The sequence below is a fragment of the Panthera onca genome, chromosome C1 (genome assembly GCF_046562875.1).
Source record: "Panthera onca isolate mPanOnc1 chromosome C1, mPanOnc1 haplotype 2, whole genome shotgun sequence".
In the NCBI taxonomy this organism is placed as follows: Eukaryota; Metazoa; Chordata; class Mammalia; order Carnivora; family Felidae; genus Panthera; species Panthera onca.
Genome location: NC_138346.1, coordinates 202,461,292 through 202,472,378, shown reverse-complemented (window position 1 = coordinate 202,472,378; position 11,087 = coordinate 202,461,292). Strand labels below are relative to the sequence as shown.

The window sequence follows — 11,087 nt, the reverse complement described above, 5'->3', positions numbered from 1 at the left end:
TCCCTTCCAAACAGTGATATTTAAAATGCCTGGAACCCAGAGGTGGTTCACAGGTCCCTGTGATGTCAGCCGGTCAGGCAGACTCACTGTGAATTCTGAGTGGATCGTAGATGACTAAGAAATTCTCTCCTTTCTTCTTCTCCCATAATCTGAAAAGACACCCAACAAGTTCATCTTTCGGTTTAAATTTGGCCAGTGCCTTTAGTCTCCGGATGTCTCAAATTATGAATCCCGAGCACCCGCCATCTGCTCTTTCATGCATAACGGATGAAGCCGGGAAGAACAGAGTCGCCTTTCAGATTTGATGTGACCTTCAGCTTCACCGGGTGGGTATTGAGGTCTCCTCTCCCAGGAGGAGATACCATCCCAGTTAAACCTCTCCAAGGACTTCTCAACAAGCCCAGATAAGGAATTGGGGTGGATTCCGTGCCCTCAGGGCTTGGGGTCGGCCTTCCCCCACTGCCACCGCATGTGTACAGATCACAGCAGTCGGCCCCTTTATCTGTTAGAGGACGTGAACCTTTCTCCAGTGTTGGATACCTGCCAGGCCCTGTTAGGTCCTCTACATCTAACGTTGGTGATACTGGTTGTAACAACCGTGCTAGGAGATGGGTGGTCGCGGTCCCATTTTCAAGATGGGACAAGTTGAGGGTCAGGGAGGATAAATGAGTTGAGCCAAGTCTCAGAGCCAGTAAGGAGCAGACCTGGATTCGCACCCCGGGGGGTGGCCCGACTGCAGTGCTTGTGTACTTACACGGCACTACCCACCCTGTGGAGTGAAGGGCAAGTCCAAGCCGAGCCGCCCGCACCCAGCAATGGGCAGCCTCTCCCAGGGGACAGATGAGAGCTGCCGGCCAGTGGGGGCGTCCACGGGCAGAGTGGCAGGGTCTGGGACAGGGGCCATCTTCCAGACGGGTCCGAACGCGTCCTGCCTGCCTGTAACCAGGCAGCTGCCCTGTGGGGCTGCTTCTCCGGACATGCCCAGTTGAACGCTTGGCAGCCGTGTCTCCTCACGTCAGCGCCAGGTAGTGCCCACCCCACCCCCCAGTGGGCATTGCCCAGCCTGTGGCGGGCAGGGAAGGGGTGGCCAGGGTGAGCTTGGGGGTCTCTGAGAGGAGGAAGGCTTCCTCTGACAGCAGACTGCACGCATTTCTGGTGGCGAAGGGCAGCCGCAGAGGAACCAGGAAGGGGAAAACAGCTCTGGAACACTGGTAGCACCTACACACATCGGCTAGTTGAAGCGGCTGCACAGTGACTGGGCTAGTAGGCATTATACGCCCATTTTAGAGACCATGAAACTGAGGCTCGCTGAGCTTATGTGGCCTGCCAGCCTCCCACACGTGGGAAGAGGCAGGCCTGGGATTCAAAGCCTGTGTGTTCTCCACCGACCTGGAATGGCCCTGCCTCCCTGTGGGTCACTTGGAACGTTTGGACGATACCTTGCTTCCTTAGGAACATTCTGAGCCAGGCGCTCGGCACACAGACGCTGGATCAGGTTGGTGCTCCCAGCCCGGACAGATGTGAGCTGTGTCACAAGTCCTGGTTGCCAAGCAACAATTCTGACTGCACCTGCTGAGCCCCCGCGTGGGGTGGGGCCACCAGGGCCCATCCTGATCTCTTCACAGTCTAGGGGTTGTGGGTCACGATGCCCCAGGGAGCTGGGCATGGGCCAGGTCTGCACCACACCAGGTGGACATTGGAAGTCAGAGCTGAGGAAGCCAGCAAGAACTTCTGGAAGAGGGGAGCGTTCCTGCTGGGTCTTGAAGGGGGGTACAAAGGTTGGAGACTGCCTTCGCTACCCTGAGCTCTGGGCGGCCAGAGCCCGTGTTTGAGACACCTGTGGGCCCAGTGTTCAGCATAGCACCTGGCACAGTGGCTGTCATTCATTGGAGTCAGCTAATCCAAAGGGGGTCAGCCAACCTGGCTTCCTAATGAGGACCCTGAAGGGGGAGGCACCCTGGATCAGCAGGCAAGACCCGCCTCTGGGGCGCCATGGTCCATTTGGCAGGGTATCTGTTCTGGAGACAAACCCATCCCAGGACAGACTTCTCCAGGCGCCCCGGACTGGGTGCTCTTAGTCTCCGCCACGCACAGCCCAGCCTGGTTTGGTAAAACGTGTGTGGTCTGCTTCGCTGCCCTGACCAGACATCTTAGTTTTCCAAATGTCTTCAAAGCGGCATTCTAGAATGTCAGTGCCAGAAGAGCCCCTAATGGTCCTCCAGCCCACCCACTCTGCTTATAGCTGGGAAACTGAGGCCCACGGAGGGACTGGACTTCCCCAAGCTGTGCGGGAAGTTAAGCAGAGCTGATATTCCAGCCATAGTTTTTTTTTTTTTTTCCTGCTCAATCCTCCACCCCAGAGGGAGGAAAGAAGTCCCTTCCCCACATTCGCTGGGAAGGACCATGTGCTCGAGGCCCGGGGGCTTCTGGGAAAGTGGAAAAGATTAGAAGAAGGGCTGGAGAAAGGGCCTGGTGAATTCCCAGGCATGGAGTGCGTGTCAACTCATCACCTCTTCGGCCCCTCCTCGAGCCCCGAGGTCTCTGCAGCTCAAGCTGCCGGCTCACAAGCCCTGAGAGAACCAAGAGCTGTGGTTATGAGCACAGCCTCTAGAGCCAGCCTGGGCCCGAATCTCAGCTTTACCACTTCTTAGCCGCGTAAACGACTTCATAGTCGGGCCTCGGTTTCCTGTCTGGGAAAGTAAGATGGTAACAGTATTGTCCAAGCCAGGGTGTTTTGAGGAATGAATGAGTTAAGGACTAGTTTGTATCATAAGGTGCCGAAAACACCGTCCACTGGCGCTGTCCCTCTGTCCTTGTGAGGGCGGCTCTGGGGGCGGAGTGAGGCAGGGGTGGGGAAGACCAACCTCACTCAGCCCAGGGGAGAGGCTCACCCCACCTTTCCCGGCGGCAAAGTGGAAGAGGAGATGAGTCGTGTCTCCCCACCTTCTACCCTGATGCCACTCGAGTGCACAGTCCGGCTTGTCCCCACCATCGAAGTGTGCCCTCTGGGAAAACTTGAGAAACTTCCTTGTCCTTTCGGGATTCAGTCAAGAAACATTATGCTAGCAGTTTCAAGTAGGAAATACATCTCTTAATAAAGAGACTCCGCTGGCAGGGCCAGGGGCATGAAGGAGGCCCCAGCTAGGGCTCGGGGAGTCGGGGAAGGTTGGGGTCAAGGGAAGTGCTGGCAGGGATCTTGGCGCCCCCTCTCCTGTGGCTCTCATGTGATCCGGTCTCACAGGCGGAAGTTGCTTGGGGTCAGCTCACAAAGGGAGGTGGGAAAGTGGTTTGTAGGCCTCTAGCCCTGAGATCCAACAGGGCACATAGAAGGGAGGTGGTGCTGGGCGCCTGGGGGGGCTCAGTCGGCCGAGCGTCCAGTTTCGGCTCAGGTCAGGATCTCACGGTTTGTGGGTTCGAGCCCCACATTGGGCTCTGGGCCGACAGGGCGGAGCCTGCTTGGGATTCTCTCTCTCCCTCTCATTCTGCCCCTCCCCTGTGCTCTCTCTCTCTCAACATAAATAAACTTACGAAAAAAATTTAGAAGGGAAGTGGTGCCGAACAGCCACCAGACCACCTGGCACGCCTCCTACCCTGCACTCCGGGGGGTGGATAGTCCGGAGAAAACCTACCTGCCACACTGACCCCCCTCAGGTGCCACACCAAGAGTCACACGGGATCGTTAATCCTTGTGACAGCCCTGTGAGAGCCAAGCCTCTGAGAGGCAAAGTGACCTGATAAATGACAGAACGAGGACCGCACCCCAGGGCTGTCTGCACGTGAGCCCGGCCTCTGCCCCTGGATGCTGGCTAGGCTCACCACTGATTGAGTACCCCCGTATGCCGGGCAGGGTTCTAGGTGGTTGGAACATGGCAGGAAATGGGAGTTGACGTTTCACTATGGGGAGGGGACACCGAGCCCCCTCCCCTGCAAATATGAATCAGTCTCTGGTGCTCAGTCCTACGAAGATGCTCGCCTCAGGGCGAGGGGATGGGCGACAGGGTGGGCAGGGGACCTTGAGCAGAGACCTACAGGAAGCAAGGAGCCAAACTTGTGGCCGTATTTGAGGACGGGGCATCGTAGCAAGTGCAAAACCCCTGAGGCGGGCAGAAATGTGGAATGTGCCAGGGACAGAAGAAGGAGCAAGATCCGTGTGGCTGGAGAGGAAAGCTGGGAAGCGAGGTCCGAGAGCAGGTCAGGTGTGTGGGGCCTCCATGGCAGGGGCCTTTGACCGGCTTCTGAGCAAGACAGTCATGAGGAAGTTCTGTGCGGGGAGAGACGAGAGTGCAGACAGGCCACACGCAAAGGTGGTGCAAGGGCCCCAGGGGTACCACGGTCATCCGAGGTCAGGCCCGTGCATACCCGAACATGAGCCTGGGAACACATGAGTCCAGCGGGGAGCGGGCGTGTGTATCCCTTTGTGCATATATGTGGGTCCCTGCTTGTCTCTAGGGGGCAGCAGTAGGGAATGTCTTTGATTTTGGCTCACTCGCTGTCCGGGCCCCCTGCTTGCCTGACATTTCCACAGAGCTCAGCTCTAGTTTTTATAGTGAATCAAAACAGATGACCCGTGGGACCCGGCAGAGCTGGCATGTGCTTCTTGGGGACTTGGGTCGAGGGTCTGCCCCCTGGGGGTCTCAGCTGAAGTAGGGAGCACTCCCAGCCACGTGCTGTAAACCCAGAGACCTCCTCCTCCCCCCGGTGACCAAGTTGGATGAGGGCTCCCTCCACCCAGTCAGGAAGACTGATGTTTGATCCCTGCCAACCTTAAGCAATAGCCAGATTCCTAAACCCGAGGGCCTTCAGGAAAAGCCACGTACGCCTTCAGTACTAACTGTGGAAAGGACACAGAGCTAGGACTCAGAAGGACCTGAGATCAGATCCCATTTCTGCCACCTCCTACCTCATAACGTTGGTCGGATGACTGCTGCGTCCCCATCTGTGGAGTGGGGACCCACCTCAGGGTGTTATTGTGGGGTCTAAGTGAGCACTCCCTGTGTGCTAAGGGCTCTTCGTGAAGCCGCTGCATTTACTCCTCACAATAACCCTCTAAAATGGCTGCTGTCCCCATTTCACAGAAGAGGAAACCGAGGCCTGGGGAGGTGCAGTTACTGACCCCATCACTCTGCTGGGAATGGGCAGAGTCTGGGTTTGGGCCAGGTAGTCCGGCTGTAAAAGCAGCAGCGTGAGACGGGAGAGGAGAAAGCAGGGTGCCTGACTCCTGGTCAGCGTTTGGTCAGTGGTGGTGGTTATTATTGAGGCCGAATCCTATTCAGGATCAAGCTCCTGACCCCAAAGGGTAGCTCGGGGCTCTCTTTTCTCATTTTAAATTTAAAGAAGGTAGTGGAAAAGCACCAGGCGCAGGGGACAGAAGTTCAAACCCGGGCTCTGAGAGTCCTTCGCTGTGTGACCTTGTGAGCCTCCACGTGTTCTCATCTTACATGAGGACACTCACACCGGCCTGCCTGTAAGGATCAAATGTGTACAAAAGGGCTTCGCTTCCTGTCATGAGTCAACTTGTGCCCTCCCAAAAAGATACATGGAAATTCCAACCCCCGGTACTTCAGAATGTGGCCTTAGTTGATGGCTGTTTGTTGGGAGAGAGAGCAAGAGAGAGAGAGAGAGAGCAAGAGAGAGAAACCAGGGGAGAGGCAGAGAGTGAGGGGGAACCGAGGATCCAAAGCAGGCTCCACGCAGAGCGCCTGACATGGGGCTCGATCTCACGAACTGTGAGATCGTGACCTGAGCCGAAGTCAGATGCTCAACCGACTGAGCCACCCAGACGCCCCAGAATGTGGCCTTATTTGGAAATAGGGTCTTTACAGCAGTCACTGAGTTTAAACAAGGTCATTTGGGTGGACCCTCATCCAATGTGACTGATACCCTTACAAAGGGGGAATTTGGACGGGACGGACACACGCAGAGGAAAGACGGAGGAGACACAGGGAGAGCGCCATGTGAAGGCTGGAGCCACGCTGCCGTGAGCCGGGGAACTCTAGGGCAGTCAGAGGCTGGCAGAGGCAAGGCGTGGTCCTTCCCCTGCAGGTGACAGACAGAGCACCGTCTTCTGGCCTCCACAACTGCGAGACGATACGTTTCTGTCGTTCTAAGCAACCCCGTTTGTGGTGCTTTGCCACAGCAGCCCCAGGAAGCTAATACACAGGCTGTGCCAGAACATCCAGAATGCCCTCCGTTTTTTCTGGGGATACAAACACCCCACCCTGCCCACGAACCCTGTGAAGAGACCCAGGCTCACAGAGGCGCCGTCGGTGGCCGCGTCACACATCAAGCGGGTGCAGTGCCAGGACTCGAACCCGGGTCTGCCTGACTCCAAAGTCCGTGTGGCTCTGCCTGGCAGCAGAGGCCGAGGCTGGAGGCCAGACGGCCGGGGGAGCCCGGAGCAGCCCAGGAACCGGGGCGCCGCTCTTCAGCTTTGCTCCGCGGCCTCTCCCCGTCCTCCTCCGCACCCCTGCCTGCCTCCGCGGTCGTTGGGTCTCACGGCCTGGGCCACAGGGCACTTGGAGGGGGAGATGGCGGTTAGTGGCTCACTGGTGTCAGAGCCAGAGCTCCTGGGTTCCAGTCCTGACTCCTGCTGCCCAGTTGTGTGACTTGAGCAAGTCACTGCCCCCTTTCTGAGCCTTGTCTTTGTGAAAAGGGACCAGGAATGGATCTCTGCCTCGCGTGCAGGGAGGTTGTGAGGTCAGGCACAGGAACGAGTTCACAGGATGCTGTAACTGGGGCCGCTGCCCAGGCGGGATATAAAGTCGTGCCTGAGGCCACAAGGGTGCTGTGTCCCACACTAGCTGATTGGTCTGGTCTCACCCGGGGTGGGAAGGCAGGTGGGTCAGATTTAGAAGATTCGGAAAGCTCTGAGATGGATTGGGATATTTCGTGGTCATAATTTATCAAGTGCTTTGTGCCTCATTTTTGTTTTCATGCAGTTTTCACAAGAGCTCTGCAGAGGAGGTGATGTTGGTCCCATTTTATAGATGCGGAAACTGAGGCTCAGAGAGATGAAGTTTGCCTCAGGTCACAGAGGCGGGAAGGGCCAGGACCAGGGTATGAGGCCGGGCCTAACTCAACACACCCGTGCTCTTTCTGCTTCACAGAAGCTCCTTCATGCCAATACCAGCCTGATGGTTGGCGGACACTGGGCTGGGACCCAGAGAAGGGAAGGAACTTGTCAGAGGCCACACTGAAGGGCCGGGGCCAGACTCAGGTCCAGGCTTTTCTTCTTCAGAGAGCAGGGCCGAAGGGCAGCTGCCCATGCACTTAGCAAACCTCGATCGGTCTAGAGCCTTCGGCTGCCCGTCCTGGTATGGAGGAGGCAATGTGGGGCCATCGGGCAGAGGCATCGAGGCTGGCCTGAGACATAGACCAGAAGAGGGCCAGAAGGTGAGGTCCAGGCAGATCTCTGCCTACAACGTTGTGCCCCAAGGTGGCTCTGTTAGGGGAGGCCTCAGCTGGGCTGGGGGTGCCAGGCCAGTGTTTCTGGCCCATGATGATGATGTCCCTGGAGCGTGGTGTCTGTCCCAGCCCCGCTGGGTCTCCTGGGGCAGTAAAGGCCCCATGCCTCTTCACTTGCACTGCCGCAAAGAGAGAGCAGGAGAGAGAATGTCTTGAATGCTGCTTTATTGCAGTAAGTTTGTCGATTCAGCTCATTACATTTCATTAGAATTATTTAATTAGAATCTTAATAAAAGAGTAAAGCAGGAAGGAGGCTGAGGAGCGGAGGTGGGGAAATCCGTGCTGAGCGTGTGAAGTAGACCCAGCTGGGGAAGTGGGGCGGCAGGAGAGGGGACTGGTCCCGCTGAGGACACCGGCCATGTGGAGAGGGGTCGGACCCATTTCCCGCCCTCACGGGAAACAGACAAGACGCCAGACAGTTACAAGGCCCAGCGCTGGGGACTCCAGTGGGGGAAGCAGAGATCACTGTGCCAGCCATAGAGGGGGTGTCTAGCCTGGCGTGGGGTTAGGAAGGCTTCCTACAACGGGTGACACCTGAATGTTGAGTTGGAGGTTGGAGTTTTACGAGGAGGGGAGGGGCTTGAAGCAGGTTTGGAGAGAAGGCAGTGACTTTGAGGCTCCTGGCGGGGTGGGGGGGGGGGCGGGCAGGGCAGAGTGGAGTTCTGGAGCCAGGACCTGGAGCTGGGTAGCTGGGCTGGTTCCCCATCCCAGTGCCACCACTGGGGACTCTGGCAAGTTATGCCACCCCTCTGAGTCTCATTTTCGTCATCTGTGGAGGGGGCAACAGTGGCACCCACCTCGTAAGGGCTGTTCTGTGATTAGATGAGCTGATAGGTGGCCAACGCTGTGTGCATTAGCTGTTAGCGTTATCCTTCTTCTCCCTCCTCCTCCTCCTTCTTTAAATGTTTATTTATTTATCTTTGAGACAGAGAAAGAGAGAGAGAGGGAGCGATGAACAGAGGGAGGGAGAGCGAGAATCCCAAGCAGGCACTGCACTGTCAGCACAGCGGGGCTGGGAGCCCATGAACGCAGAGATCATGACCTGAGCCGACATCAAGAGTCGGATGGTTAACGGACAGAGCCACCCAAGTGCCCCAGGATTATCTTTCTTATTATCCAAGTGGAGATTTCCAGGGCTGGTCAGGTACGCACGTCTGGGCGGGAACTTGTTTCTGGTAGTGAAGCCACGGGTTGTGGGTGGGCACCCTAAGACGGGGTGGCAGGTACAGGTGCCACCCATCATCTCCACTCCCTCTTTCCTCATTCCCTGAAGGCCCCATGTTGTTCAGAGACCCGCCCTCCACACAGCCCGTGCTCTTCAGGGCAGCTGACCTGACTCCAGCTCCAGAGCGGGATCTGGTGAGACTCCGCCAGTCGGGTCATGGCACTCCCCCAGGTTCCGGTGCTCAGCGAGGCTGAAAAGCTGACCTGGTTCCGTGGTCGGGGGAGCGAGATTCTCCCCCTGTCCGTCTTCAGGACACACACCAAGAAGCACGTGCCCCACTGCCACCCCTTAGGGAACCAGGCCTAGCAGGAAGCCGGTCTGTGCTGGTATCCCGCCTTTCCAACTGAAAAAAAAAAAAGGGAGAAAGGCGCCGATTTGTAGCGTTTGCTGATTTCCACGGTGTAAATATCCCCTTCAGGGCCAATTGCAAGCTGCCAACAGGATGTCCCTGAACGCACGGCCGGCCATAGAGCACCTGCAAGCCCGCATAAGCCAGCTCCAGCACCGCTGGATGAAGCTGACCCCAAGGCAGGCAGAACTGAGAGAGAAAAGCAGTGGTGCCCCGAGGGCTCTGGGAGCTGCTGGCGACTGTGCCCTGCCCAGGACCCACCCCCCCTCCCCCCCGACCCTGAGCTTCCTCTTTCCCAGAGTGTTCAGTCACCTGCAGCCAAATGCATCCCGTGTGCTGCAGGGTGCGGATCGAGAAGCAACCGGGGGACCAGCCTTGACCCGTGGGCGTTAATGCGGCAGAGGAAGAGGAGGCTGTGAACCTAGCTGCCACTGTAGTTTGGCAATGCCAAAGGTCACGTTTGCATTCAGGTTTCCTCACACTTAAACTTGCTGCAGTAAAAGATAAGAGAATTTCCTAGCTCAGCTGTAAAAAAAAAAAAAAAAAAAAAAAAGTTCCTAGGCTCCGGTCCACACCCAGAGCCAAGAATTTAGGGATGGAAGCTGTTATTCTTTTAATTGTCCAGTCTCATGGAAGCGGCCGCCCCATCTTTAAGATCTCTGTGCTGTTCATGTGTTCCATGGCAGGAGCAATTCAGGCCCTCCAAGCTATGCCTTCAATGGCACTTTTTTCCAGATGGCCACAGGCCATAATGTAATTCATTAATTTAATTTAATTAGCTGTTTCACCACGACATACCACAGCCTGCTAGATTCTCGTCCCTGGATACTAACTGGATTTTTGCTACCTTCAGCCCCAGCTAGACCAGATAATTATCTTCCCCATTTCCCTGAGGGTGTGTTGTCTGAAACCCACCCCCTCGGACCAATTTCTAAACCAGTCAAGTTTTTTTAGGTGGAAACAACAGAAACTGACGCTCACTGATTTAAGCAGAGCAGGAATTTGCTGGAAGGGCACCAGCCGGGCTCAGGAAAGGGCAGGCGGCGGAGGAGGCTGGCAGCTTAGGACGCGTCAAGGGGCCCCTGGAGATGTCTGGTTCTGATGCTGCTGCTGGGGCCCCCATCGCTGGGTGTCACGGCCTGGGCGCAGCAGCTGTCCCCCACGAATGATCTCCGCTGTCCTCTGCAGCACCGTGGTCATCCCCGAATCCAGGGCGGGCTCCTGACTGACAAGTCAGGTCACATGCCTGCTCCTGGCGGATGGGGCTAGAGGGTCAACCTCGGCATTGGGACGACAGCCGCCTCCCTATAGGGTTCACCCCATGAGGTAGTCCCCCGAACAAGCAAAGGGTTTGGATGCCGAACAGGGAAGAAAGAACCCATAAAACAGCAAATGCTCCCCTGGGCGAGGCACCGTGCTAACATTTTGCCTGCCTTACCTTTACTCTTTCTCAATTCTCTTTTGAAGGGTGTTACTTTTACCAACCTCATCTGACAGCTGGGGAGACAAGCTCTGGGTTTCTTCGGCATTAATAAACCTGGATTTTCAGGGGTGCTGTGAGGGCCAGCCTGGACCATGGATGCTAGACGGCTCAGAGCCAGGTTTCTAGAGCGGTTGTCCGAAATTTAGGCCAGCCTTGGGCTCTGGGCCTTGCACAGGTGGAAAGAGCCTATCCAGTCTGGGCACTTCCTTTTTTTTCTTTTTTTTTTTTTTTTTTTTTGATATTTATTTATTTTTGAGAGAGAGCAAGTGGGGGAGGAGCAGAGAGAGGAGGGGACAGAGGATCCAAGGCGGGCTCTGTGCTGAGGGGCTGACAGCGGTGGCCTCCTGCGGGTGGCCCAGGTCTCCCCCAGCAGACTAGGAGTTCCTGAATCTGAGATGCTCTCCCTCTTAGACCGGGGGGAACCTTCCAGTGACGTGACACCTCTTCCAACAGGTCAGGAGGTTGTGTGCGCCGGGCTGTGTCTCCCCCCTTGGATTGGGGCATCTCAGGGTGGGATGTCTCTTCCCTCAAACCAGGCAGGGCTGAGTGTTCTCAGAGGTCAGTGT

At 56.6% G+C, this 11,087-nt stretch overlaps 1 protein-coding gene and 1 long non-coding RNA gene across 3 annotated transcripts in view; one reads left to right on the top strand and one right to left on the bottom strand.

Moving 5' to 3' along the window:
• MAN1C1 (mannosidase alpha class 1C member 1) overlaps positions 1–11,087 on the top strand; it is a 296,651-nt gene that overhangs the window by 121,636 nt on the left and 163,928 nt on the right. The window lies entirely within an intron of this gene.
• Positions 7,983–9,465, bottom strand: LOC145715683 (uncharacterized). 2 transcript variants are annotated; one of them, XR_014138120.1, is made up of 3 exons: positions 9,351–9,465; positions 8,797–9,032; positions 7,983–8,506 (listed from the first exon to the last, which is right to left on the bottom strand). It is a non-coding gene; the product is annotated as an uncharacterized LOC145715683 (long non-coding RNA). The 2 variants fall into 2 exon arrangements; XR_014138121.1 differs by having other exon boundaries at positions 7,983–8,382.